The sequence below is a fragment of the Chroicocephalus ridibundus genome, chromosome 1 (assembly GCF_963924245.1).
Source record: "Chroicocephalus ridibundus chromosome 1, bChrRid1.1, whole genome shotgun sequence".
Taxonomy (NCBI): Eukaryota; Metazoa; Chordata; class Aves; order Charadriiformes; family Laridae; genus Chroicocephalus; species Chroicocephalus ridibundus.
The window spans coordinates 110,645,334-110,668,771 of NC_086284.1; the positions used below are offsets into that span (position 1 = coordinate 110,645,334).

General features: G+C 37.8%; 1 long non-coding RNA gene across 1 annotated transcript in view; it reads right to left on the minus strand.

The window, feature by feature from the left end:
* Positions 1-23,438, minus strand: part of LOC134521181 (uncharacterized) — a 363,047-nt gene that overhangs the window by 157,638 nt on the left and 181,971 nt on the right. Inside the window, exon 7 of the long non-coding RNA XR_010072674.1 lies at positions 2,191-2,250. This is a non-coding gene — a long non-coding RNA (uncharacterized LOC134521181). The remainder of the gene's footprint in view (positions 1-2,190; positions 2,251-23,438) is intronic.

Here is a 23,438-nt window from a genome sequence, read left to right on the forward strand (position 1 = left end):
CGGTAAAAGAACAAATCACTCAATCAAGTTTGCAGATAAGGCAATGGACAAGAGAAGCATTCCAGAAACAATATAGAGTTTTGTACGCTCACTTGGGCTTGCTGTCGAATACCACTGCAGTGCGTGCTACATAAACTTTTGCCAGATCACCATACTGACACAGACCCATAGAAGCGAGCTTGTGCAGTACGTTTCAACACAAGATCGGATCTACGGGTTTATGCCAATTGGCATCGTGGATTAGCATTTTCCTTTCAAAGTGAGATGCAGAAGACTTTAAACAAACAAACATACGAAGCAATGTAAGAATGAGTATTTAAGAGTAAAAAATATTACCATCTATTGCAAAGAAGGCTACTTCAAACTTCACTGCATAAGTGGTGGATGCACCAAACAGGCCAAAGACTTGGAATTAGTTTTTTGAAAAAGGAAGAAAAATACATTTTTTTTACGTTTTGACGGCACAACATTGTTTTGTGTTCATCAGGAATTAATGTCCTTTTGCGCACACTTTGCCTCACCAATAAACTCTCAACTCCCAACAACTTGCATCTGACTACAGCATGCACACAGCAGGCAAGACTGGAATCCATAATTGGACGTGACATAGAAGTGAACAATACAGGTTTGTCCTTTGTGTCTGAGCTCATATCATGTACTACAACCCAAAATAAAAATCACCCCACCAAATCTGAAAAGCAATGAGGCACACTGCAGTGCAGCTCCCGTATGTTATAAAGACTGCTTAGCTATTTCTTCATATTACATGGCATCTAAGTACTGCTTGACAATAACTTATTGATTAAACAACGTCTATTAATCAAAGCAAAGAAGTTAATTTGTACATTTTATTCACTAATCCTCCCATCAGTTCTGTTTCCTAATAATAAGAATGCAAGTAGAAACCCAATTTTGCAAAAACTTCAGGGTTAACACCTACAACAAATACTTTCTTCTGGTGACCGGCAAGCAGTACGATACAAATTACCATGCACTGAATATAAGGTGTCTTACGCAACAGACTGAAAACAGGTCCTTTGAGGCAGTAACCAGTAATTCAGAAAGGTGAGATACAGATACAGTTTTATAACTTACATATTCTAAATGAGAGCATTGATAATTATTGCATCTTTAAGCATAGTATCTGACACATCAGAATAACTTGTAATGATATGGTCAAAAATGCATTTGTAAAATACAGGCGTAAGAAGCAGGTATAATTTTAAAATCAGGTGCTATAGAAAGGTCTCTTATCATTTTAGTGGGTTACTGACATCTGTATCTGAACAAGATTTAAACACCTGCTTTCCACTAGTTCCCACTGAAGGCCTAATTCTGCCACCATTAGTTGAGCACAAGCCCTTTCAAGAAAATGAGTGCTGCCAATAACAAAGTTTTTGGATCAGGGCAATGCTTCATTTTCTTGCAGAACGCAACATGTATTTCTAGTTCAGTAATGACAGCAGAGCATTAGTAAATGACCTTTTTTTTTTCTTTTCTTTTTTAATTTAGTGGATTAAATCTTGGACATTCAAACATACCCTTTCGCTCTTTAAAATAATGTTAATTTCTTTTCTAGAACAGTCTGCTTTAAACCTGCTTTCACTTTATATACAACACTTCAGCATTCAGAAGGAATGATAATTGTTTTCTGCTGATACTGAGGAAACAGAACGTAAAACAAGCACTCAAACTAGAATAGTTATCCTAGTATCAGAAACGAGCATGCAGACTGCAGATATAATTTACTGAACGATTGTAATAAGTTCTATAAAATTGCTTCTCTGATTTTCTTTTTGTGTGTGTGTGTGAATAGAAGTGATATTCCATATTTCAAAAATAATTGGTGACTGCATTATGGTTATATGCTAGCAAATAAATATACGTACTTTAAATATACTAGAAATATAAATATACCAGTAAATATATATGCGTTATATATTTACTATGCATAACAAAAGAAAAAACATATGTATTGATCTTTCAATTCATTCTAAAGCTTCATGGAAACATACACAAACTGCAATTTTCCCAAAAGAAAGTAATCAGAACAAAAGTTTAACACATATCTGTGAAATTATATTTGTAGGCTCTCTTAAGAAAAGAAATTCTTTTAAAGCTAACCTGCTTCATGTTCTTTCCATTAAGTCTATTTTAAAAAAAAAAATATATTTAAGATCACTGTATTACCTTCGCTGAATTCTGGTATAATTAACTTCTTCAGTTTCCTTTTTCTTTTTTTTTCTTTTACTAAAACAAAAAGAAGTGAGAGAAAGGTTTTGAAATATCTGCTTTATGTACAGTGTTTTCAGAACAACACGAAACATACACCAAATTAGTAATTATGCTTTTAAGATATAAAACCGACACACTGCTGACGCCCTTCTCAGGGCCATGGGAAGACATGCTGTGAACACGCACACTTTGGCAAAGGCACTATTTCATTTAGTATTTCCTAGGCTTTTTTCGCCCCACAAATATTTTATTTTTGTTAGGAATTCCAGAAGGGAAGGAGCATGCTTAACAAAAACAAATAGTTTTTACAAAATAATGCATATGATAAAGTAATTTGGTACGGAACCTCATATAAACTCTGGGATAAAGTAAATGGTTTAAATAGATAAAAGTTTGTAAAACTTGACGGAAAAATAAGAACCAAGAAAAAAAATGTGACTATTATGATCAGATATAGAAATTACAAAAGTTCTTTTAGGCTAATGCAAGCCTGGGTTTCTCAACAGACTTAGGTACTAATGACATACGTAATTATTCTAACAAAACTACTGGGGAGGGCAGTATCACTGTAAATCTAAGAAACACATTCTGGTACAAAATGGATGAATGGAGGTATATGTGTCATATACATAAGGTCTCCATTCAGCAATTTCCCATAATTCATTGCAGAACAACAAAAATATATGGTAGCAAAATTAGCATATAATCTTAGAAGTTACTGTCTAATCAGTAATGTATAAAAAGTGAAGCACATGTTAAAGCAATTCTATTTTGTAAAGTCATAATATATTTATAAAGTTTTTTTATTAGACAAACGCCTATCGTGAACATTTTGAAAAAAATAATCATAGTTTCTGATGAAAAAGATACTGTAAGTTTCAAATTAATTTCTAGCTGAGGACATCTCTATTTTTAACATAAATTAAAAAGACGAGGAAAATAGTAAAAAAAAAATAAATAAATCCAAAATACATAAACCACCGATTTGGCTGAGCTTTTCAAAATCTGTCAGTCAGAATGAATTTTGTTACACATACTTCTAGCTGCCTAGTAATCTGTTACACGGACAGAAAAACGCGTTAAGAAAAAGGCTCCACTAAAGCATCGTATGCTCCAAACTTACTTTAACTCTGCATGCACTCATCACAAACATTCTGAATGGATATCTTAAATACTGTTTTCAGCTATTCCTGGACAAGTGCTTCTTTACCGAACATCTTAAAATAGTCACTCTTACTAGCTGCAAACCAGGCTTACTTCATGAATGTCCCAATAATGTGCCTTTTATTCCACTGCTTATTACACTGATTTCTTTGTAATGGATTTAGATACAAATTCTAAGAAACTCGTATAAGAATTAACTCAATAATAACGTAAATATACTGGCTAGAAGAGCAATCGTTTCCTACAGTTTAACGCAGGGTTTTTTTTCTCTTCCCCTCTTTAGAAACTGAAAGCATGAGTCACACTATAAAAAAAGAATTTACTTTCCTTAGCAACCAGATCTAAATACCCACAACTTTCTTAGAGATAACCAAAGCTTAGACTGAATAAATGTAACATTAAGGTCTTTGCATAACTCCAGTGCTTAGCTAAGACAAAATGTGCCTCATCACTTATTTCTACAGATCCTCGATTTTTTGTTTACTTTCTATTTTTAGCAGTATTAGATCAAACACACCCCCAAAAAGTTAGTTTTAAAAAGTGTGAACAGCTGACTATGTTAAAATTAATACACAAGGACTCAGTTTCTAAACAACATGTTTAAAATGGCTTAAAAAAAAGCAAAAGAGGAAAAAAAGAAAAAGAAGCTATACCTGATATGAAAGGTACGTTTTCACCCAGTGCCAAATACTGCTATATGAGCAATAGTGGAAAAAACAAACAAAAAATTCGTTCCTTCTTGCTTTTTTTTTGTTTTTGTACTAAAAGAGTCAATCTCCTAGGCTCATTTTGTTACACTGTTTTAAGAAGCTCTAACACATCCTGATGTCTCTGTAGTGAAACATGCCAGATTTTTTTTTTTTGGAAGCAGGAGAGTCACTTTTTTTTTTTTTTTTCTGCACTCTTGTATGTAGGACAAACTCAGATTTGTTTCTTCTTCTTAGGGCTCCTGTTCTTTCTCGGAAGAAGACCAGGATGCCTGTCTTCTCTCTCTCTCGCTCTTCTCGGAATTCCAGGCACAAAGCACTGCGCAAAAGCTGCACCAATCCTTGCCGCAACTGCCTGCACAGGACTAGAGGTGGGGAGAGACCAGAAAATTCACCTCGCCCCTGCGCCGGTTTTATAAATGGGGATTGCACAAATCTGCCGGAGCAAAGGGGTGAAAAGGCAGGGTGCCAGTTTGCTACACTACGCTGCAATGAGCTCATGTTCAATGCTGTCGCCCCGTTTGCCCAGTTCAAACGCCTGTTCATTAAACAGGAGGAAGGAAGAAAAAAAAAAAAAACCAACAAAAAAACAACACACCAGAAAAATAAAAAACAACTTTTATCCTTCAGACACTCAGGAGTGTCTGTGTTCTAAACTACAGATCAGCAATAAAAAAATAAAACACGCAGTTTTAAAATGCAGTTATGAAGTATAAATATTCTGCTTATATTTTCTTTCTTTCTTTTTCCTATTTGGAGATAAGAAGCAGAATTTATCAGGCGTGAAAGGGACAGCCTCCTGGTGGTGTGCCAAAAAAGCCAGAATAAAGGCAAAGTTGTGCTTCAAAGCTCAATCGCTTGCTGAGTCTGGCTAAAGTCAAGTATTAAGATCCACCATTTTCTGAGCCATGTAAGAAAAGAGGAAAAAAGTCAGAACGGGCGCTGCTTTCCAAGTCTCCGTTGGCACCATCACAAAATCTCAGCCGTAAGGTCACATGATGCTCTGCCAAATGTGGAGTGCATTCCCATAAACCATTCTGCTGATACTGCGAAGGCAGCTATTGTCTAGTTTATACCCAAAGTTCAGCCCACTCTTCATTGAATTAGCTGAAAAACGCATCACCTTTGGGGGTTGGGAGCCATGGAAACGTCTACCTGGCAGGCTGCCCACTTTTTCTGCCCATCAACCAGAGATGGAATTGTGCTGCCTAATGTAATGATGACTAGGAATGTGAAGAGTCGTCCAAAGTGAATCTGATTCTTGCAAAGCCTGCTTCATTTGCACAGCAAACTCTGGCTTCTTGTCGTTAAAAAGGGGAGGGGGGGGGAGAGGGAGAAAAAAAAAAAAAAAAGGGAAGAAAAAAAAAAGGCGCCTTTCTCCTAAATGTAGCAATTAAAGGTCTAGTAAACGTGCCTAGTCTGCAACTTTCCTTCATAACATACTGAAATGGTTCCCAAAATAAAGCACTTGGTATAACACGAGTTTTCTGATTTAAAGCAGCATTCGCTTTTCCCTGAGTTAATGTGGCATCCCCTGAACATTTTTGCTCCCTAAGGAAAAAAAAAAAAAAAAAAAAAAAGTACACAGCAGATCTCTCATCTCGTCTCTCTACCTGTCTTTATTACCTCCTGATTTTATCTAGCACAAATTATACATGTGTGTGGCAATACCCACTAGCAACAGTGGGGATGCAATATTGCTGCAATCTCCCTCAAAGCCGCCTCCTGAGAAAGCCGGTTGTGTTTCCAGCAGCACAAACCCCTTCATCTGAGCCCTCTTATCTTCACTGGTGAGTAGGACAGCTGCTTTGCAAGTTTGCAAACCGGCACATTTTGAGACCAGTCAGCAGCCTCCCTTCTCCAAAAGGCATTTCATCCGCCTTTTGTGAAATTCCAAAATTTATAAAAGATGCGAGTTACTAAATAGAGTAATAGACACAACTCTTCTGCTACAGACCCGAAATTTCCATTTTGCCCATCTATTGTTCTAAAGTAAAATGTCACGTAAAATGTCACTTCCAAATGAAAATACCACCTAAGCTACTGAGCAACAAACACACGCTGTCCCAGCACCTAAAACCTCGTACAGAAGAATTTATCTCGGAGCTTAGCGTTGTAAACAAATGAACAAAAAATCCACTCGCTGTTTCTGCACCGTGAAGCTTAATAGCTACCGCAAAAGAGATGTTAAAAATGTGGTAATTTCTCTCATCCTCCCATTAATAAAAATGGAGCCGTGGGAGGAGCCTCTCTACCTATTAGCATCCCTACAAACGCTCCCGCGAAGAGGAGGTTGCATGCTAAAGAGCTTACAGCTAAAAACTGGTAAGGAAGGGCAAACAAAGTGGGAGACAACAGGCTAGAAACCGCAGCGGGAGGACAGGAAAAACCATTCCCAGGGACACTGCGGGCAGTAACTCTCCAGCTCGGCTACTTTTATGTTTTGTTTTACAGTTCTTTCCAGTTTCACTTTATTTACCTGGAGGAAATTGAAGGTTCATTACCAAAGGAAGGAAGTGTGAGAACGGGGGCTTTGAAGTGGAGGAAGACTGTTACGAGGGGCAGCCCAGCCCTCGGAGGGAGGTCCCGGGGGTGTCCACCAGCCCAAGGGCTGTGGGGGCCAGCTGCACCCCCGGCTGGGACCGGGACAGCAGGGACGGCAAGCTGGCGGCGTGGGACAGCCCCTGCCTTGTAACTGGCACACCCTGGAGACCTGCACTCCGGTTTTGGGGAGGGCAGGCATGGCTGGGAGGAGGTGACTGCCCGGGGCAGCCTCTCCAGGTCATGAAGCGTGATGCCGGTGGGGCCTGGAGGACCGGGAGAAGGACACACCACAGCCCAGCAGCGGCGAGGGGTTGGGAGGAGGTGCTGGGTACAACATCAGGGGACAGAAGCAACACTGCTCTGCCTGCCGAGCTAGCACACCTGGGATCAACTGGTCAACTAGTGGGAGCTGTCTGGCAGAAGAGAAACTTGCCACAGCCCCAGTAAATCAGTCCACGGTTTAGTTCCTCTCTTTTCCAAATTTAGAGCTTTTCAAGGGCCAGCAGCCAGAGGAAAGCCCTTCAATGCAGTTGCATGGTGTAAGATCTCTCAAATGGTCTTTTGGAGTGAAATGCCATGTGCATGGATCTGAGTCCAGACACCCTTTTCCTTGTGAGCTAAAGATGGCTGCCTAGGTGCTACCAGTAAGTGGAAATGCTGCTTGTCCCACCGGCTACTTGCCACAATAGTCCCACGGCTCGGACCACAGGGATCGCACTGACTCCAGTCACGCAAAGTCCGCGTGTCGTTATGCTTCAGCCACAAAAATGACACATTGGTGGATTCTCCCATGAAGAGCTCTGAGATTAAATAATCTCTTTGAGAGTATTTAAAACTAAACTAATTTCTCCAGGTTTATAGAACTCAAAAAGCCAATTCAAATGCTTTCATTAACAATTACATAGAAACCAAACTTGAGATTCCATTTTTATCATTTTAGTAGTTTCCTTATTGATTTGAGTCAACAGATCAAAACAGATTTTTTTTTTCTTTCTAACAGGGCACATGGCACTCAAACTCAGTTCGTTTCACCTTACGTTTTACCACTAACCATCAAAATGTTTAGGCCAAAATACATCAGTGTCTTCAAAGGAACCACTCACAAAGGTCCAACCTACAAACTCAGGTGCATTTTGAACCATGGTCAAAAATAATGGTGTAATTAGAATTTAGTGGAAACCTCCAGCTAAAAAACAATGAATTCATATCCTGTTCAAATTTACTACTATTATTACCAGTGATGGTATGTGAAAAGGACATGGGAACAGCCCAACTTTCAGATCTCAGAAGGGTGTTTGCCACTAATTACAAATAATAGGCAGTCTGAGCTGGGCAAATCTGAGCAACAGCTTTTGAGGGACGATGGCCACAGAATCCTACACAGTCATTTTTATTTTCCTGTGTGGAAAAACACTTCAACATGTGGTAGCCCTCAATAATGAGTATTCACTTCACCAATATTCAAGAAGGATGTTAAAAAGCTGTTATAAAAATCACTTGCATATGTGCCCGGCAACAATTACAGATGTAGATGAATCTCAGAGTGCTTTGCCTACGAACGAATACAAGGGAACCAAAGAGACATATCTGTGGGAGCGCCTGGCCCTGTTCATCCGCAGCTGGAGGAGGTAGGGAGGCCGGGTGGAGGGAGGCTGCACAGGACCGACCTCTCCACGGGAGAAGAGGGCACTGATCCTTCCTCCACCCAGGAGGCAGGAAGGGGAAGGCAAAGAGGACAGGAAACCTGGGCTGGGCCGAGGGTTTCTGCTGACAGCCGAATATGATTTCCGTGTCTGTAGTCAGGTCCCACAGGGCAACCGGCACCCCAACCTTCTTAGCTTAACAAACACTTTGCAAACTAACTGGAAAGGAATAATGGGAGTCTTCCCTGGGCAATGGCAACCCACACAAGTGGCAAGTACACCACTATAGTTACAAGTTAAAAGTTGAAAAAGCACAAAGTGAAGAGGACATGCAAGTGCTGGATAAATTACACATTTCTGGATAACTTTAATGTACTGTATTGCATGACATAAGACTTCACAATAAAATGGTCTTGGTCTGCAGACTGCATTCTCAAAGGCCCTAGTATATAGAGGCAACAAAAATTATTTGTAAACTGCATGCAAATGAAAAATTATCATCTGCTTGCTACTTTCATTTTATCTTCAAATGGCGCTGTGCCTTCTTTTTTTTTTTTTTCTGCCTTAAGGTTAACAGCACCGAATTAAGAGACTTAAGCAAGATGCTCTATGGTAAGAGCCAGAGATGTCATTCATCATAAATTTAGCTGTAATTTTCCCCTTTCTGAAGTGTTTATGAACAGTCTTGCTTTAAGTTTCTTCTCTTCTAAACTTTTCACTGTGTGATCTCCAACCGATTTAACTTCTGACCACTTTGGCTGTACGGCTGGGTACCTGAACTTCACAACTTACTTTCTGCTTTGCTACCAGAGAAAGAAAAACTTTAAAAATAAATAGGAACAAAACCAGAGTAATGCACAGCCAATACTCTTGTTCACACAAGAAAAGCCTTCGTCACAGATGTTTTAAGATCAGCGATTCCCTCAAGAGTGCAGATATTCATAAATAGCAAAGCATGCAAACATAATGAATTGAAACAGCTACTGAAAAATCAGATGAGCCCTTTCCAATAAATATTCCACAGTATAAAGAAATTGCCCACTGCAAACAGGAGCCACCCTTCTGGTCTTCACAGGGAAGCACAGTTGTAGAATAAGCAGCATGGCTGCAGCTCTGGAGGAGGCCTGGTGCTGAGAGGAGCCCATAGTGAGTCCCAAGCAAAAGCCAGCCTCTGTCTCTATTCCCTGTTTCTTAAAAAACCTTAGGCTTTTACAGGTGATCATTCAGGTACAAAACAATATGACATGCTTTCCACAAACAATGAGACAACACCTCAGAGAGGTAAAAATGCTGTGGTGTTATAAAATATCAAACCAAACCTGATGATAGGAAAAGCTTTGCCACAGACATTTCCTTCAACGTACTTGTTTCAGCCCCCATTTATTTTACCCCTGTCATTCCAGAAACATTAAATAAGTTCAGAGCAAGAGGTACAACGTTCAATCCCCTCACATACACTAAGCCTTAGACATAGAAAAACACTCCTTACGTTCTCTTTAACTCATTTGTCTCTTGCAGATCTAAATGCAAATACAGCTGAGCATTATCATCACTATTCATCAGATGAAAAAACCTGAAGCATCTATTTTTTCCCAAATTTAAAAGCTTTTAGGACATCACTCTTAAGTAGCTTAAGTAGCATGGCAGCTAGATGTTTTTTCCAGTTCTAGAGCCAAAGGTACCAAAAATTAACTTGTTTTCATAAACAATTTATCATTACTGTATAAAGCATAGACTATCTGACACTGCTCAGTGTTAAGTACACTGCACTGAACCAGAAGTACTACCTTGAATTAGATAATTTCTAAATTCCACCTACACAGTTTGCCCCAACTTGACCACTACCTTTGAAAACTAAAATCTGAAGATTCCTTGATGTAGTTCCTTGTCACTAGAGTAGGAGGACAGTAAACACAGAGAATCAGCTAGCAAAGAGAGTAAACAACAAATAATTCCTTACGTGCCTTCTAACTGTGATAAATAAAGCAATGTTGACTTCATTTCCCTAGCACCTCTTCAAGACAAGTACAAGTATAGCCAGAATTGAAGCCAGAAACTGTTGTATTAATTCTTGATTTAGCAGCATGCTTAGTGCCTAGACCTGGCCCAGTGTAACTCCCATCCCAATGGTCCCCTTCAAAAACTGCTGCAGTGCTCAGTTGAGTTGCACGCCTACGCATAGGGAACATCTTCACAACAGCAATCCTCTCCCAAGATTCAGAATGAAAAATCCTCGTGGGTCTGGGATCGCACGGAGGTAACTCAGGAGAAAGCACAGATGGCTTTCTCTTCCCTACTGTCCCTCAGGTTGTGTAGCAAGGGTCCTGCAGGGACACCTATTTTCCCTAGGACTCATTCTTGACCTCTGTATAAACTGGGAATAAGAAGGATGCTGGAAGGGCATTCTTCATACCATTGATTTCTCAATCAGTGATAAACAGCTTTTACGTTTTTACTGCATACCTTTCCCATAGGACCCTGTAAGAATCCTGGCTGCTCAGAATTTAAAATCTTACATGATGTTATTTAAGAGGAGCATTTTGCTTAGCTGCCTTGAGCCAGAAGTAGCCTTGAGTAGAACACGTGCTGTGTGTCACCTACGCCCTGACTGCAGTCTCACACCTCAATATGGCACAGCTCATTGAGCGTGTGCAAAGAGAGAAAATAAATATTTTTGAAATATCCTTAATTATTTCAGGAAGGAAGTTACATACATCTTTAAATTCTTATATTCCTACAAATCCGGACAGTACTTTCCAAAACATCAGAATGTTTTGTAGGCAGGTATATATGTACACATATCCAAATAAAGCCCACACAGTTTGGTAGTTTACTTACAAAAATATGGGGCCTTTGATGGGTTACATTCTTTGCAGGTTGAGTTTTGTGAGACAAAAAAACCTGTTCAGGTCATAACTGTAAGTTGAAAAGAAAGAACATGTGTGTTATAGCCCAATGTAGGGTGTGTTTTTGATTCAGGAGACTAAAGGATCAAGTAGTTATGAAGCAAAAATGATTAAAACAGGATAGAAAACCATTTTCTATACCCCATTTTTCATTTTTGTGAATTTTTGAGCCTGCAAAATAATCTCACTCCAAACAGCACAAACCTTCAAATCTAGATTTTTAAGTACTTTTCTATTGGATTAATTAACTCTTTGTACATTAAAATGTTTTAAATTCTCATTCTAGATTTTGACTTCCATATTTTTAGTACCAACGGCTGCTCTTTCAATTTTTTTAGCTTGAATTGGCATGATTTGGTGAGTAAAACTTACACTTCAAAATAATCAACATCCTCGGATAACCCGAACAACGTAGAGACAGAGGCAGAAGAGATCAAAGGCATGGAGCCTTCTCGGAAGATTGAGCAGGCTACGAGTGATCAAAGGCAGGGGAGAGAGGACTCTGGATCTTAACTCCTGCTTCCACTATACAAGTATAATTTACAGGTTATTGAATTGCGGGGAGGGGAAGTATTTATACCTTAAATATAGTTTACAGGCCTGAAAAGTTATTTAAAATACAAAAAATGAACTTTGGCTCTTGAAAATATCCAGGCAGGATCTTTCACAATGCATTCCAAAAGGAAATGGTGCAAATGCAAGCAGCTTTCTTTTCAATGAATTGGCATTTTCTGACAAAATCAAACAAAAAGGCGCATTATGGCTGGTTGGTGTCATCACAGAAGAGATATTGTGTTGTTTGGTAGCAATAACTCACAGGAATAATGGAAAACTCATGTTCTGAGTAAAGCGCTACTAATTATATGAGTTTGCTTTTCAGAAGATTTAGAGCACACCTAACTCAAAATCTTTATCAAAATACAATTCCACACTACCTACGTGAAATTCACATTGTGCAATCACATAAGGGCATTTCTTTAGTGTTTGTCCTACGCATTTTGGTAATATTCCTGTGTACAACCAGACTTCTTCCGGTAAGACTTCACAGCTTACCAGCACACGGCACTCAACTCGGCACTGAGATGAGCTTTCGTGCAACCCATTGAGTATCTTAGCTACCAGATCCATGGTTACTTGCTCATTATTCATCTTTATCAGAACTAACTTCTGTACTGGAAAAAACATTTGCAATTAAAATTTTCCTAGAAAGAAAGAATTATTGCCCCAAAGTTTTGATTTGGCAAATCAATTGAGAAAATTTTCTCAGAAAATCTTTAATAGCTACATAGAAAACAAATACCAAACGTTATCTATACATATTCAATAAATGAATTCAGCAATGCACAGATTTGTTAATGATACATGAATTCAGATGATTCATGACTTCACAGCTCATTAAATTTCATGATATTACATATATCTGCTGCCCCAGTGAATATATAACACTGTGAATTTCATGTTAACATCAAACTGTTTTCTTGATGAGGAAACAGGAGTCACACCACAGCCAATATTACCAAAGTGCAGCTGAAAACACACTTGAGTTTAAGAGATGGTTCCAGTTCACACTTGACAGCCAAAGCTGCAGACTTGGACAAAGGCTGATGTATTATAAATAAGCACAGAATGATTACTGGAGAACCTGAAATATGCTGAACCATTAAACAAAAGCACATAGCATAGTCTGTTAGTTACTGGTTTCAAATTTTCCGTACTGAAAGCCTGAACAGCACAAAGGAGTTTTCAGATGACCAACAAGGGTCATGTATCTAGAAGGTGTTTTTAGCTTTCCTAGTAATAAGCAGAAGACCTCTATTTCTCATTTCAAATTGTGACAAGAGTACTTCAGTCCTGTTTCAACATCTTCCTGGAATTCTGAACTACTAGTAAATGTTTACGTAGGCTGTACGGACTTAAGGACATTAAAGGGATTTTACTTTAAATTTGTATAATGCCTAGTTCTTTGGGATCAAAGACAACAATTTGCATTTTTTTTATTACAACAACAACATGTAAAGCAACCTTTGAACAGGAGTGATTCAATATGAATATGATGCTTTTTGATCAGTACTGGGCACATCCTAGCTTCATAACCAGGCGGCATTAATTGTTCCCGTGGCTCAGAGGTAGAGTATCTACAGAAACGTGCACAGTCTAGGTGGAGGGAACTGTCTGGTTTGCTTTCCAGAAAGACTTGGTTGTTGAAGAGGGTCAGTTTATAACACTGCCACAAGACATTTGAAATGAGGTACGTTCAAAGGGTAGGCAGCTTCAGGGTATGTAAAGGGATGCTTCTGAAGATTTTCTCATGCCCTCTTTTTTATATTTCTCCAACTGTAACAGGAAATTAAAGATTACTAATCATTTAATCTACAAACACATTACTTTCAATTTGTTAACAGATGGTTCATTCAGCACAGCTTCAGTAGACTATATTTGATTACGTATCTGCTTCCTGAAAAGGTATTTTTCTAAAACACTATGGTAACCGATGCTTGCAGAGCATGAAACATAGCAACCAGCTTTCTGGAATGCATTTCTGGATAGCTTTTATCGAGCAGGAGAGCAGCAGAATGCAACATGTAGAAAACAGTCCCCTTAGTTAAAATGCAGTTAAGTTCTGCAAACAGAACTGTCTTCAGAGGATTAGTAGCAGCCATGGGATTGTGAATTTGAGAGAAATAAACTTCCACGAGGAATGTCAATTTCCTATATGAATTTGAATAATATATTCTTGATAGAATGTAATGTTGTGCACAAAGTATGCAGTAACCATGCCCTTAATCCAGTATGTCCAGTGATGAACCTTTTCTTTCCGTGCTCTGGGAGAGCAATGGATCTGCATAACGTCTCTAGGCCTTTATCATGCAAACTCTTACACTTGTATTCATCTTTACTACAATTAGCCTTCTCACTGAAATTAGGGGAACGATCCATAACAATATAAGGAAGGATGCAGAACTTTGTTGAGTATGGGAGCCTTGAAAACAAAGCCCCCTGTAGCAGATGCTGGTTTTCATTATGCAAACATAAAAAACCTAGCGGAGTAAAACTCCTACACTTTATTGAGGCCTTTTGAGATGATCTAAACAGTAACATATAACATTAAGATGAACTTAAGCATCCATCAATATGCCCTCGTCACCTCAGATCGTTATCTTATGCTGGTATCTACTGACAACTTGTAGCGGTTTCAAATAAATAGTCAAGTGGCTCCTCCTAGATATATGTGGGGGATCTCATAATAAATTATCTCCTTATCTACCTGGCAAAAAGTTGCTTTCATCACGAATAGTGCCTACTCGTTTCCCTGAACTTCCTCCCCATTTTTCCACTTCCATCTGTCTTCAATGGTATCAGCCATCTTTCTTGTTCAGGACATACATGGATGTCTCTGTGCCTAACGAAGGGCCCAGGATGTCCCAGCAATCTAGAATAAATAGGCGTAAGTACTGCTTTGCTCTCAAAAGGTGTGGCAGCATACTAGAAGTACCTAATAATGAAAAAGAAAATGAATATAGTATTTGTATACGTTGTCAGTCACAATGTAAAACCTAATCACTAAGTATTTGTAAATCAAATTCATCATAAGAAATAACATTTTTGCCAAACAAGACTTTCTACCACAGCACTATTTCATTCAAACCTCCTTTTGTGATTTTCATTCTGAAAACTCTTCTTTTGCTGTGGGAGAAAAATTATGCATCTCAAATTTGTTTATAATAAAATATTTAATTTCTTTATTTTGGCAGCTCCTCCCAAAAAGTCAGTACTTTTTGAGTCAATGTGATGTAACCAAGCCCCCTATTTACTTATGTCATTAGGGAGTTTTTTACCAGCAGTAACTCCTATTCTACAGGTGTATGGCCCATCCTGAGCTACTCTGTACATCCTATAGCATGTGTGTACAGACAGACACATACATAGTCAGAGAACCCTTGTGAAAATATTGCTTGGCAGTGAAACACATGTGTTAATCTCTTGAGTGTATGACAGAATAAATGCTTCACACATCTCACACCCTTTCTCTCTCTCTCATGAAGCCCTCCTTGGAATTAGGTTCTGGAGCAGAGGACATAGGAGTGACTAGTAGGGATCTGTGGGTGTTATAAAAAATTGGAGTTATTTAACTGAGTAATACATTTTTTTCTGCTTGTGGTGTTGTCCCCATACTACTGTATGAAACCGCTACCAACAAAATAGGAAAGGAAGGATAATTGATAAATTGTTGCAAATTAAAACTCTGCTCTTCAAGAAAGCAGCTTCTGCTCCTGATGTCAAGTTGTGCAATGCAAATCATAAAGTTTACAAAAATGTTAAGGCAGGAACCATACACGTTTCAGGTAAGGTCATGGTGTGGGCTCCTGGAGGTACTATCCACATGCGATGCTTAACAACAGAGGCATCTGTCTGTTGATAATATGCCTGGATGTGAATACCTTGTCCACCTATAGACTGAGTCAAGCTGGACCATTAATATTTTTCCTCTAAAAGTTACAAATTGCTTATTTGAACTCTTAAACATCTCATGTCACTCAAAGCAGTAAATAATGCCTATTACAACTAGGAAAATATGTAGCTTTGCCTTTCTGGGATTTGTGAAAACAACGTAATTCAGCATAGACTGACTTATGTAAAAATCCAGCACAATTTTTATATGAAATCTGAGTCCACATTTAAGCCCAGCATTGTTTTCTGAATTAAAGTATTTAGTAGGATGAATACTGGGATTTCAAATGCTGTGCTCTTTCCAGTTAAAGAAGTTGCAAAATGAAATGTCCATTTGCTATTTGACATAACTCAGAACTATGTAATGGCCATGAGAAAGACAGTTGCAACATTTACAAAATAACCTGTGACACAAAATAAAAACAATGCAAGGAAATCCTGTTCTCAACATGCCACTGACCCATTTTTGCAGATAACAGAATTGTAAGCAGTTAGACATGGATAAAAATTCAACCATCAAAAAATTTTAAAGTCTGATATCAATGAAGAATTATCCATTTATTTAGTTGGACATTTCTTTAACACAAATATTTTAAATATATATATTTTTTAAGATTTTCTTCAGAAACTCTTTTGTTCATTTAAACAGTTACTTTAATACCAGAATTTTCTTGGACATTCCAGCAGAAATTGACACAAAAATACATCAGAATCACAGAGGTTTTTGAAATATCACAAAATTCACTTTATATGTGATAGAAAGAGTCCCTTCAATTGTTCTTTGATATTTTTTTTTACTCCATCGTCTTCTAGCTCGTGTTTGATTATTTTTAGAGGCCTCTCAGTCCCTGACTGTTCATATATTTTCAACTTCTTGTTTTTTTCTGTGTATTGAACTAGTTTTATTTTTTAGCTTAATTGCATTTGCCCGTTCTCCCTTTAATAATAACTTCGAGCATATTCTGAATGCAGGTTTTCTAGGTATCTCCCTAGCATTGCTTAGTTAGAGCACAAGGTTGCACGTTGCCCATGTGCCAGCAATCCTTGTTGGGCACAGCAGTGTTTGCCAAGGGGGGAATTCTTTAAAATTCCTTCTGTCCTGGGAACAATCTCACAGAAGAGTTATAAAGATACTACATTTTGGAAACTTTGTTCCTTTCCAAATTAAATATCGATTTGATTAAAATCCAATAGTAAAAAATGCTGGCCTTTCTTATAGGTCGTTATACCTTTTAACAGTCTGTCAGACATTTCTGAACTACTCTTGAAATAGATACCAGCCTTCACGGATTGAATGGCAATCCCTTACTAGCCTTAACTTCCAACAGTCTTTGCAGTGTCAGTCAAGACATGTAAATCTGTGCTTTTTCACCTAATTGGATATAATTTTCATTATTACTGCTCTTTCCTCCTCTTTTATTTAACATTTCCACATGCAGAATTTTTTAACATTTGAGCAAGTTTTCACAGCTCCCCTATTCCTCCTTCCCCCAAGTCTACAGGACTCATCATGCAATAGCAGAGCGCTACGCAACAGACGCTAATCCCATAGTTTAATGCACCACCAGAAAGTAATCAGATATTATAAGAGCAGTGTAACAACCTATATGGAATAAAGTATTTTCATTGTTCGTTTTTATCTTCTCTCCCAATTTGGATTTCTGTTCTTTGAAGGAACTTATTTCCCGGGAGTACATCTATGATGTACTATTTAAATGACAGCATGGTTAACATGAATTCTTACACTCTGTATAATCAAGTCCATTATACTCATAATATTGTACAACGTTTAGGAATATTTAATTGCCATTCAAATACTTAACCACACAGACACCTACTGTTTATTTTAATATAATGTTTAATTAATCTCCTTGTCACTGCTAAAACGCTGCGTGTGAAAAAAAAATTATTCTATAATACATGTCATCTGTTTTTCATAATTTCTTACACCAAAATGTTTTACTTGGATTATACCCATCTGCTTGCTCCTTCTTACTTCAGTTTACTTTTTCCTGTCAGACTATAATCTACTCTAAATGCTTTCTTACTCTTTTTCACTGTTCTCCCTTCAAAATGTCAAATATACTTCATTGTCAAGATTTCTATCCATTTTTAACTTCTCCTGCTATTAGTCCCTAAAAAGTTTTACTTCCTAACTGGAGTACAAACACGGAAACCTCAGCAGGTGTAGAGTAAAAAATATTTGTGTTTTGCTGAATCAAGATATTAGATCGTAAAGTTTTATCACAATAATCTTTTATCTGTATCCTACATGTATATTTCTATGATTTTTTATATATATGTAATAATCTTATATAAGTATTTGATAATTGTTTGTAAAAGAATAATTTTATTTGGGTTTATTCAGAATTGTTCTTTTCCCAGTGTAGCTTGTGATTATTATTTGTTTTCTTAGAGGAACGAGCAGGATCATGAACACTACATTTGAAACAAATTTGCATGGAGAAAAATAAGAAAATGCAATACTCCATAAAATATATTTTGTTCAGTTTAGATATAAAAGTCCATCATTTCAAGTGCATAAAATGATATTAATCCTGCTTAAACTGCAAATGTTAACATACCTAACTATGATATTGCTAATGATATTTTTACAATGTTGCCATTACAGCTACATGCATTATAGGCACAGGTTTATAGCCAAGCCTGTTTGTTAATTTATTAAGTCTCCAAGTAACACTTCTGACCTTCACTGCCAGTAGATTTCCTAATTTGATACTTTTTTAAATTTGATACTGATGTTTTGGTTTTAGACTATGATTGTCTTTATATGATTTGCCTAAATGAATGCACATGAATTGTAGCCTAGAATGATGATTTCTGTACATGTGAATAGAACACAACAATACACAGTACATCACAATAAAATGAATCTAAACTCTTAATTTATACTTATGAAACTAATGGGACTACTCATATGAATAAGTACCTTCACTGGTAAAATTTGCATGTGGGGCTTAGGCCTTGTGAAGGATGGCGGGAGAGGAGGGAACTGTTTGGTGAAGCACGTTAAACATACGGATCTTCATGTGCCTTTCTTATCCTTTGCAGCTAAGAGACGCTCCTAGAGATCATGACTTTCCTGCTGCTAATCACCAAAAAGGCAATGCTGGTATTATAATAGGAGCAGGTTTTCAAATCTTCAGTAAGACTTGGAAACAAGATATGCAGCTGCTTCCCTATAAAGAAATTACCAAGCCTCTTCACCATCTAACCAACAACAAGAAGAAACCAACCTGCCAAAGGCTTTCTTCAAAAAAGTCTTTTTTCAGTTGTCCTGGTTTCAGCTGGGACAGAGTTAATTTTCTTTATAGTGGTTGCAGTGTTTCAGATTGGGTGAAAGGAATGTCAATAATGCATATTGTTTTAGTTGTTGCCAGGTGTTTATATTTTTCAAGGACTCTTTTTCAGCTTCCCATAGAAGCTGGGAAGGAGCCTAGACAGAACAATGGAATGTCCAATGGAATACTCTGTACCATAAATAGGGGTTGTCTGGAGGGACTGTAGGGGAGGGGGGCAGTACTCCCAGTACTGCTTGGGAAGGTACCTATTCACCGAGCGGTGAGAGTGACTTGTGTCGTTATTGTTATTGTTGTTTTCCTTTTCTGTTATTGTTCTGTTCAACTCTTTATCTCAACCCATGAGTTTGTTCTTTTTCCTTTCCCTCCCCCCCCCTCCCCCCTTTTCTCCCTCTTCTCCCTGCCCTTCTGGCAGAAGGGGGAGAACTGCGTGAGCGGCTGCATGTTCCTAGCTGCCAGCTGGGGTTACACCACAACACAGACATTTTTTCAGATGGGTGAAAAGAAATCATAGTACTTAAGGGCATAGGTTCAGTGGTATTAATGGCCAGCCATGATCAGAAAAATAAAATATTGACTCCCAAATGCTACCAAGATTCAACAGGAGCTGTGGCTGTTTATAGACTTTGGCATTTCATCTGCTTGTTTGGTTGTCAAGTGCAGAATTCTGGCGTTTAAATACAGGTGTTGAGAACCAAAAATGTTCACAAAATAAGACGCTCAGAAAGTGTACATTTGTGTGAGACAGGCAGGGGTGGGGAGAAGGAGGGTATGGCTTAACTATGCTTGACACTTTGTAAAAATTACCACGGCTACTTTTTTTCAATATGAAACAGCAGAGTGAAAGTTTTAAAGGTGCACTCCAAGTGATTATGGGAATCTGAACTAACTTGCTAATACAATTCCAGGGAGGAAGAAATCTACCATTCTTGTTTAACAGTGCTATTAAAACGGTGGTTTAGTTGATTTGTGAGCTAAATGTCACCACCAGCAAACCCTGAGCACCTGGAACCACCACTTCCTTTCCACAGTGAGCAACATCATCATATGCACAAATGTAAGTCTGAAGCGGGAGCGCAAGCAGGAACCAGTATGAGCCATTAAGCCTTTTTTATATCTCCTGCTTAGGGGCAAAACACAATAATGCTGTATGCTAGGAACAGCAAAAGCAATTCAGAATCTACCCCACAGGAAGAAATACTTATTACACATATGTCTTTTTGGTACAGTTTGAAATGTATAATCTGTTTTAACAACGTTGAGCACAATATAAATCCAGCTTGTGTAAGGTTCTACTAACCAAAAAGCCTAGTCACAGCGTTATGACAGCTTTATGACATCTAACCATCATAGCAAGAGAAAACACGGAAGAGATGGCAGGTGGGAAGAAGTACTTGATATTCAAGGAAAAATATTAATGGATGTGTCTAAAACGTAACTACCTTTTAACAAGTCATACTTAGGAATATTTGCATAATGTTATCCTTTAAATTGCAGTGTGTACATATTAATTTTACAGTGTCACTCCCAATAAGTCTCGCATCTGTACATTCAATAGGCCCAATCTAGCACCCTTGCGTCTCTCTGTCACAGACAATTGGAGTCTCAGTCGAGGAAGTGGCTCAAAAGCTAACTAACCCAGACAGACGTGAAGAAACATCAGTTCGTGGAGAAAAACTAAAAGCCCCCAAACAAATCATGTCCTAGGAAATTGTGTGCAATGAGAAGGGATGCTCCAAGGCACCCTCCATCCTTTCCCCACATACATTCTTTTTTTAAGTTATTCTTTTTCCTCTGGTTAATGCCTGTTATACACGTACTAGAAGTCCATACATAAATATATACATACTACAAGTCCATGAACAACCGGCAAAAGAGCTGAGAAAGAAAGGTGTACAGAACAATTTAGAAATAGGACCAAGGAGTTTAAAAACAAACATAAAACCTCAGCGATGAAGAATTATGAAGCAAAGCATATGCTTCATATATGTACTTAGTCTTTGGTGTCATATACTTCCCAGCACATTTTTTTACCTCTTCCTTTCTGCACTCCCCACTTTTCCCCAAGAAGTACATAATTAGATACATGTGAAATGTTGGCTGTAAGATTTTTCTGTTTTAAAAAGATTATGCTTTTTATTCAATAGAAATAGATCAAAAAACCCACAAAGCTGTATGTGTCTGGTCTCATTTCAATGTGAACAAAGACTTTTCTATTAGATTGTGGCATTTTGGAATTAGGTTGATGCCCATCCGCAGAGGAGAGTAGGAATTGCACCACAGACACTGTGAGCCCAGGCTGACAAAGACATGATGTTTTTCTTCTACTACATGAGACACCATTAAAGGCAACGACACCTTGCAACAGTTAAGGTTTCTATTCTGTTTACTCTTAAAAGCATGAAGAAAACTTTACAATCACTGAGTCTCAAGGACACTAAGACATACCTATGAGTATGCATTCAAGCACCGTCATTTTCTAGCAAGTCCCTGACACATTCAGTCTTCAGAGTGATACATGGGGAACAGATTTAGACCTGTAAATCTGCCGTTTCCTAGCTTTCATACGTTTCACTTTGTAACATAAGTAACTTCCTTAGAACATAATTTCTTTACAGTGTAGTTTTGATTCAAGAAGAATTAAATGTGCTTGCTAAAAAAGCTTTTTGTTTTCTTTTAAAACTATTGTGAGTTAATAGGATACAAAACTTCAGAACACATCGCTGTCTTAAAACAGAATTGTGATGCAAAACTCTATAATTTAACTTCTTTAATTTCTTATAACTGCTGGTGTTTCCAGCAGGGCAGTTGTAAAAATGTTGGAAAATAATACTTGAACTCATTTTTAGCAGACCTTTCCTCCTCATCCTTTCTACAATTTTCTTCCTGATCATTTGCTTAGTTGCATTCCTGTAGATCAGAAAACAAAGTTGTCAATAGTGTGTAGAAACTATCCCCAGAGAGGCTTAGAAAAAGGAAACTGATGAGAAATCACAAGACAGTTGTAGAACAGATGTTCATTTTTGCTATATATTAGGAAAATTAAGCAAATAACTTCAGACATAAAACATGCAGTAATAAAAATAACTTCCTGAAGATATCAGTTCAAACTACAAAATAATACTGCTGGTATATTTAGATGAAATTTCCCTTAAATGTTCCAGGAAAAACTACTTAAAACTAAGCCTTTGGACACATGACAGTTTTTAAGATACTGTAAAACATGAAGCAAGTTAGTATCTCATTCAGTTATTCATTTTGAGAAAATGCCAAAGCCACAATAGTTATAGCTCTACTGTTCCAAGATGAGGCTTGTAGTTCACAGCTCCTGTAACTTCTGACATACTACTGTCTGGAGATGTTTGAGAAAAAAAGATTTTACATACGCTATCCTTTTCCTATTTAAAAGTAAATTTGAAGCTCTACAGAATCAAATTGGTGAGATGTTTCTTCTGAAATACTCACATAGTCTACTTCTGTTGACCGATAATTTACGTTTCATTTGTGATTTCCTTATGAAAACAAGAAAATGCAGAGTGAAGAACAAAGGCATAATAGGCAATCACCTTAAATACTTGCTTTAAAATTGTTTAAATTTAGAGTAATTAGGTATGAAACTATTTTTTCAGGTTTCCTTCTCCTTGTAGTAACAATCATGTCTATTGCATAAATGATTTAAGGAATAAAAAAAGACTTGGTTCTTACTTTAGAGTCTTGGATATTCTTGCTTTCATAAACACTATTAGAAATTCCAGAGTCGTAAGTTAGATTGAGTCTTTGAAAACATCCTCTGTAACTACTAAGGCTACAAACTTAAGAAGAGCATGAAAGGAAGAGCTCTTTCATACTCACATCCAACAGCTGAAGGATTAATGAAATTATCAAACTTTGCAAGATGGATGGCAGGACAAAAGAGTTGCCAAGTTTGCTGAGAGCCTGACCCTGCAAGTGGCTTCCTGTGCTTGTACGAAGATCTGTCAAAATCTGTCTTGTCTGAAAACAAGGGCTTTCTCTGTGTGGATGTAGCTCCAAGACTGGAGTCTATGTATATATATGCTAATAACTTAGTACGTGAGCTTTGCACAAAGAATATTTTAAATATTATAACTGGTTAGTTAGCTTGGGGCTCTATACGGTTAGGCTTTCCTGGGTCTACAGACATAGCCCAAAAAGAGACACTGTGTATTCCATGCACACTAGAACCTATTGTTCCAAGGCTTGTACTTCATTTCAAAAGATCACAAAAATTCATATTTTCCTTTAAGAAAGCAAAAAGAATACTTATTGGCAGAGCTACTTGAAGTGACACAGGGGTTTGGATCCCGACTTCTTGATTATACACAGTTGGCCAGGACCACAGTCCTGATCTACTAATGAAGGCTGGGTTTCCCTTTTCTAATCAGCTCTCTTAATGACTGTAGCCACACACCACTTTTAATCTTCAGGGGCAGCTCCTCTCCTTACCAAGGT